This window comes from Penaeus japonicus, unplaced genomic scaffold (assembly GCF_977035675.1).
Source record: "Penaeus japonicus unplaced genomic scaffold, GWHDUDI00000001_assembly GWHDUDI00000003, whole genome shotgun sequence".
NCBI lineage: Eukaryota > Metazoa > Arthropoda > Malacostraca > Decapoda > Penaeidae > Penaeus > Penaeus japonicus.
The window spans coordinates 18,579,147-18,586,646 of record NW_028234405.1 but is presented as its reverse complement, the minus strand read 5'-3'; the positions used below and the strand labels follow the sequence as shown (position 1 = coordinate 18,586,646).

General features: G+C 37.3%; 1 protein-coding gene across 3 annotated transcripts in view; it reads left to right on the top strand.

Annotated features, from left to right (window-relative positions):
- LOC122259560 (uncharacterized) overlaps nt 1-7,500 on the top strand; it is a 322,024-nt gene that overhangs the window by 301,568 nt on the left and 12,956 nt on the right. The gene's annotated exons all lie outside the window — the stretch shown is intronic.

Sequence of the window (7,500 nt, the reverse complement as noted above, 5' to 3'; positions counted from 1 at the left end):
AATTCTATATTAAGATGCCTCACCTCCTGTTTCTGCGCCGTCTGTGCTCCCTCTCCCGTATGGCAAACTCATTTTCATTCTCATTCTCAGCCATTGTAATCTTTCTGCTCTCCACTTCCCCGAATAAAATGCATACATGTACCCAACTTCCACCACGGAATACAGTATATACTTCCCTACTCCATCCGCCACCTCTATCACCCTCTTTACCAACACTAAGTTACTGTCCGTATCCCTCACCTCAATCATGAAATCCAATCTCACCTATTTTCTTCAAGGAACATAAACTCTCCAGCCTAAAGCTCCCCAGCGCAGGTTCTTCTCTCCCACGGCCACACAAAGAATTTATGCGCCCCCACGAACAGCCTTTGTTACACACACACAAACACACGTACACAAAGTCACTCCACGCTGTCGGAATGTCCTGGCTTGAAGCATGTCACTCCTTCGCATGCATGTTGGAAACCGGGCTGTGAATACGAATGAATCCTCCAGCACACGGAATATGTATAGAAACTCCTAACAAAATCTGTGTAGAATGAGGTTTGTGTTTCCCCTTGTTTGGGTGATTCTCCACGACCGCCATTCCAACGTCGAGGATGCTATGCAAGGATTTCGCGAAGGAATCTCGACTTTGTAAATTTCGTACGAGCGTGAATCAGAATTTTACTATCTCTCTTTTTCTCTCTCTCCTACTTCATAATTCCGTACTTCCGAGCGAGACCCAGTTCTGGATATTAGAATTCTTTCCCATTTTCTCCAAGTAAGTTTCCGTGCTCGAAAACATACCATGTTTGTAAAGTACTTCTTTCTTGCCCCTCGACCTTCAGTCTAAGGTGAATGGATAAGGTTGATATTACGTCACCGTTTGTGTCTTGCCTTGCGTGCAGCATGACGGGAAGTGTTGGCCGTAAATCTTGTACAAACTCTAAAATTACCGACTATATAATAAACTGTATGTATAAAAAATGATCTGTTTAACGTCATTTTCAGAATGTTTTGTGACCACACTACTTAAGGTTCAGACTGGTTGAGCCTGATGCAACCAGAGCCGCCCAGATCTGCAACGTAGTCCCTTAGGCTTTTAAAATACAATACAGATATTTTCACAAAATTTAGCTCAGCGCTTAACCAAATTTCGCTCAGCACTTCTGCGAGAGAGATATGAAGCAGACCGGGGACGATGTCGAAAACAACCAAAACTCTTCGAAAATGACGTTACATTATTTTAGATACGAAAAAAAAAGTTAATGGCTTCAACACGTCGATTCCATTCTATAAAGCTGAATATCCGAAGCGTCTGTGTGTATATATATATATAAAAAGAAAAACAAACGGCGCCACATGAAATATAAAATGACGAATCTACACGGAATATCCCAGATTCCGTCCGGGATGATCAAACCCTCATAAACACGAAAGTTAAATGAGAAACCCGAAAAAGGTTGGCTCATTGCGAGGACGGAACTATGTGGAGTATACTTCAGAAGCAATTTCCTGTTTCATTAAAGCAAGTTTAATATAGCATCTACGACATAAAACCCCCATGGTAGTACAGGAGGTTACATGACATTCTGTTTAATTTGATGGTGCTTTTGCCCGATCTGAATGAAGACAATTGGCAGCGGGAACTAATCTTGCAACGGAGGTCAGTGCTTATGAGCTTCCTTGTAGGATAAGTGTCCTTCCCTTTGCAATGTTAAGGGACAAGTAGGGCTAAAATACGCATCCTCGCCTAGAAGTATATCCTGGAGACGCGACACACTACAGCTGAGAAACGGACCATATCTGAAATACAAGCACAAGTTCGAGTAGATTAGCAAGGTTGCGAACTATGCCTGAGTGACAAAACATTACACAAGAATTGAAAACCTGTAACAGAAGTAAATGGACATAAAGCCTGACTTCATGTTTATTACCTATACACATGCGACATATCTACAATACGTTATGATAACGGCGGTCATGATAATCGCAATAGTAATGATAATTATGATGACAATAAATGATAATAGTAATAATAATAATAATAAAAATGGTGATGATAGTAAGAATAATAAGCATAATAATAATAATGAGGATATTAATGATAATAACAATAATATAACAACGGTAGTTTCGCCGACCAAACACCCGCGAAGCAACGACTCAAACAAATGAACAGCGATGAATGAGCCCGAGGCAGCGCATCATCCAAGACCCGGGAACTAAGACACAAAGTCTCGGGTCGTCAAGACTTCTGAGGTCAGTACGAGACAGCAGACATCGCTGATTTCCTGTCTGGGTTCCTCTTCCTGATGACTCCTTCCTCTGCTGCCGGAAAATTACTTGGTCTGTTTCCAAGTTCTGACATAAACAGACCGTATCCTTCAATCTGCCTGCGCTTGCCCTCGAGGTTCCTGTGTTTATCTGCTCTCTCTCTCTCTCTCTCTCTCTCTCTCTCTCTCTCTCTCTCTCTCTCTCTCTCTCTCTCTCTCTCTCTCTCTCTCTCTCTCTCTCTCTCTCTCTCTCTCTCTCTCTCTCTCTCTCTCTCTCTCTCTCTCTCTCTCTCTCTCTCTCTCTCTCTCTTTCTCTCTCCCTCTCCCCTCCCTCTCTCTGTCTCTATCTCTCTCACGCTCTCTCTCTTTCTCTCTCTCTCTCTTTCTCCCCTCTCTCTCTCTCTCTCTCTCTCTCTCTCTCTCTCTCTCTCTCTCTCTCTCTCTCTCTCTCTATATATATATATATATATATATATATATATATATATATATATATATATATATATATATATATATATATATATATCCTGCGTTCGCAAGTGTAGCATTGGTGATATAGATATTCAGAGATAAGGTGAGAAAGGTATTGTTTGGGCTCAGAGTGCTTATCATGATCACCATCATTATTTTTATCAAAATTACTACTACTACTACTAGTATCACTATCATTGTTACCATGGATATCATTATTATTATCAGCATGATCATTATCATTACTATGATAATTACTAGTCATTGTTATAATATATATATACATATATATATATATATATGATATTTGTCGTTATGATTATTATCATTATCATCATTACCATTACCATTATCATCATTATCTTTATTTTTATTATTATCATTATTGTCGTTATTATTACTTTTACTATTATCATTATCATTATTATTGTTCTTATTGTTATCACATCATTATCATCATTATCATTGTTCTTATTGTTATCACATCATCATCATTATCATCATCATAATTGTCATTTTCATTACTATTTTGATTTTTATTATTGTAAATGTTGTTGTTATTTTCATCATTATATTTTTTCATGGTTATTACTATAATTTTCACTGTTATTATTATCATCATCATTAATGTTATCATTACAATAGTTGTCGTCATTATCGCTGTTACCATTATTGTTATAACTGATATTATCATTATCACTATCATTACTATCATCATCATTAATGTTATCATTACAATAGTTGTCGTCATTATCGCTGTTACCATTATTGTTATAACTGATATTATCATTATCACTATCATTACTATTATTATTATTTGATTATTACTTAAGTCATTTTTTTCGTCATTATCATTGTTATCACCATTACTATTCACAGTTTAATTCATAGTTATCATCAGCATTATTATCATCATCATTATCATGACTAATCATCTTCCCAGTCATAATCGCTATTCATAAGTTTCCTCATTGTCATCACGTGATTAGATATAAAGCGATGCACTTCCCTAATAAAACAATATCTACCATCGCCTTTAGCTTCGATATGTATAGATGAATAAATAGATAATCAGATGAGAGTAAATAAAACCTGCGAGAAGGAACTACATGAGCTATGATTCTAAGTCGACTTTATAAAGTTGAAATTATTTATCTTTTAACATATTTTCCATGTTTTCATTTTCATATCTACTTATTTTGATTATCCTTCTTGTAAGAAAAATCATCTTATTCGCTGCGTAAGGGAGAAAAAAAAATGTTATTTAACTTTCCGAGTAGAATCATAAAACTCTCATAACCAAGTAATGGCCGTCGCATCCACGCGCTTGAGAGCTGCGAACCGACACTGTTGTAGGCAATAGTTTTTTATATCCACTGTGGTGTTTCCGCTCTAACTCGATCGTGATGGCAGAATCATTGCCCATGTTGCTATGTCTTCCGACTTATAGTTCGCGCACTCTGCCGAAACAAACAAAGGGCTTGAGACACTGTAGCTGTGCGTAGCCCTTTTAGTTTCTTGTCTCGGCCGAAGGGAGGAGGTATTGGGGTTGTGTGGGTTGCTTAGTTGGGTTCTTGGTTTGTCAGCTGGATCATGCGGAAGGTTACTGTTGGACTGCGACGGAAAGTTATGGGTGGGTGGATTGGCCGCGGCTTAGGAATCATTTGAAAAGATTTTAGTGGTCTGGATCCAAGTTTTGATCTAGAGTTAAATCGGCGGATCCATCGTCCATGTGATTGATCATTGATACTGGGTCTACTTGGAAAATTTAATTTCTTTTGTAACGCCATGCTAGACTTATATCTTAAACAAAATACTTCACTTTCTAAGGGCTTTCCAGTTACGTTTGTTATGTGGCCAGTGCTATTCTTATTGTAGTGAAACCATCGAGCCCTTTATCTGTTGAAAATACGGTCTTCCATTACTATTGTTATAACAACTCCCAATAATATTAGTATAGCCTCAGTCCTTTGTTGTCGACCTCCTCCTGTCTGTTGGCTCCTGCTGCCAGTCTTTCTACTGCAGCCGATTTACAACTAGCATTCTTCTGCAGCCGCCATAATCGCCAAGCCTTGTCCGCCAGTGTAAGCACGTTAAAGTCGCCGATTAAGGGCATCCATCATATGCTTAAGAACAGGAAAAAATACACGAAAAGAAGTTTAGCCTCGTTAGTCAGCAGCGTGTTTGCGAGTCTTCCTTTCTGCCTTACAATCTGGGTGTGTGTTCTTTATGTAATACTTCATCGTGGGTAAGAAGCGAAAAAAAACTCATACAGGAATTATTCTGAGAAATGTATCTAAAATATGAGAGGGAATAGAGAACTGTATTATACACACACACACACACACCTAAAAAAGAAGAAAAAAAAGAGAGAAAAAAAAGTATTTTAAAAGCATTTTGCGAAATGTATATAACGTAGGAGAGGAAATGGAGAACCATATTAGAAACCCCCCAAAACAACAAAATGGCAAAGTATTTAAAAAGTATTTTGCAAAATATATCTAACATAAAAAAAATTAATATAGTACCATATAAAATAGATAAAAAGTAAATTGCACAAATTCCGTCAAATTCATGCAGATTTCACTTCAAGTCCATTGAGTTTATTAACTATCATGAACTGGCACTTGGTCGCCGACGCTTGTGAAACGTAATAAGCAGCAAACTCGTCTTTAGAACAGTCTCTTCTAGCTTACACTCGTCGCATGTGTCACATAATACGATCGTAATTCGTCTTATGAAAGTGTTTATCCTCAGTCGTAGACATTTTTGTTTTGTTTGTTTGTTTCGAGTGTCATTATCAACAGACGGGGCTTTGTTTACTTTGAGATTTGAGGGTTTTATGTGTGTTGCAAATGATACGTTTAGTCTGAATATATATTCGCATTTTCATTTGAGGAACTTTTATGTTTGCGTTATCATTATCATTTATTATTACTCATGTTACCATTGATATGTTCAGCATGTTTGTTATGATCATTAACTGATCATTATTTTCACTATTTGCACTATCATCATCATTATCACGAAAAGAAGTTTAGCCTCGTTAGTCATCATCCCAATTACCATATCACCACCATCACTACCACAATGCCATTACCATCATCATTATTAATCCTACTCCTCCACCCCATCATCATCACCATCATCGTCACCACCATCATCATCACCACCACCATTAAATCACCACAACCACATCACCATCAACTACTTGTTTATCGTCAGCATAACGTAGTCGCGATTAGCCTAAAATCTTAGTACACTGTAGATATATTTACCTCTTCCCTTCCACTTTGGGAGAATATTCATTCAGTTTGTACATTTAAAGGCGAAGGGAGAATCAACGCGGTGTGAAGAGTAGACTTTATTTGAGACTACTTATTAAGATTATTAATATTGCTGACTTTATTGAACAAAGAAAATAGGTAACTTGAACACCGGGAAAATTAAAACATATGATCCTGGAATCTTTTGCACATAATGAGAAAATTAAATAGGTTTTTAAGGAATCTGATATGAAACTAATAATCTAAAAGGGAACCTGATATGAACTCAATCATCAAAAGAACCTAATATGAATTTCATAATCTAAAAATGAACCTAATATGAGCTTAATCATCTAAAAATAAACCTAATATGAGCTTAATTATATAATAAACCTAAAAGGAAATTGATAGCTTAAAAAATAAACAAATACTAAATTACTATATTCTAAAAGCTAAATCTACTATGAACTTACTAAATAAAAAAGAAAAAAATGAATTAAAACTAAACCTAGCGAAAAAAAAAAAAAAAAAAACTAAACCTAATATGGACAACAACCGAACACCTGTTGAATATCCCCCCCCCCCTAAAAAAAAAAAAAAAAAAAAAACTGAAGAGAACCAAGTCCACGAAGCCACCGCCTCGCCACGCAGCTCTAAGATACCTCAAGGGGCTACGTGTGAGCGGCGGAGGTCAGTTGCGTCCTTTCCGCTTCCTACCTGATCCTTAGCGTCCTGTAGCCTAAGTGCTCCTGGTTATTTGAGAGTCCTTGGGGAGGGCTAGGTCGCGGGGGGTTGGGGAGGGGATGGGGGGGGGGCGTGGCGAGGGCTAGAAGAGAGGGGGGGGAGGCTGGTGGTGGTAGGGAGGAGGGAGGGGGGATGTTCTTAGGTTGAGGCTTATGTTTATTGATAAGATGGTTTTTTTTTTGGTTGTTATCATTATGGGAATTGATATTACTGTTGGACATGCAATAGTGGCAACCATAATCATCATCATAATCACATCATCATCTTAATCTTCATAATCATCATAATCACAATCACATCATCATCATAATCACATCATCATCTTAATCATCATAATCATCATCTCACCATCGTCACTACTGCCATCGTAATTGTTTTCATCATTTTCACCATAACCATTACAGGGTTAGAAACCATGCACAAACGCCTCAGATGCTGCTCTAGTTCACAAAGAAGGAATCACGAAAAAATAATACTATAGCGAGGCGATTTATCATAAACCATTAATACACAAAAACAGCGGAATCTGGTAGTTGCCCTAGTAGATTAAATTCCGGTCTTTCAGCATTGCACCCCTTCGCCATCAGCATTGCAAGTCCTCATTATGCAATATCATTAGGCCTTTGTATCGTAAAAACTATACATTGTATTATTCAGCATTTTACAATAAGACACTTCAGTTCATCACTATAAAACCATGACTACAGCTCCACACTCCACACAATAACATTTTATTTTAAAACCATATATAACTACAATTC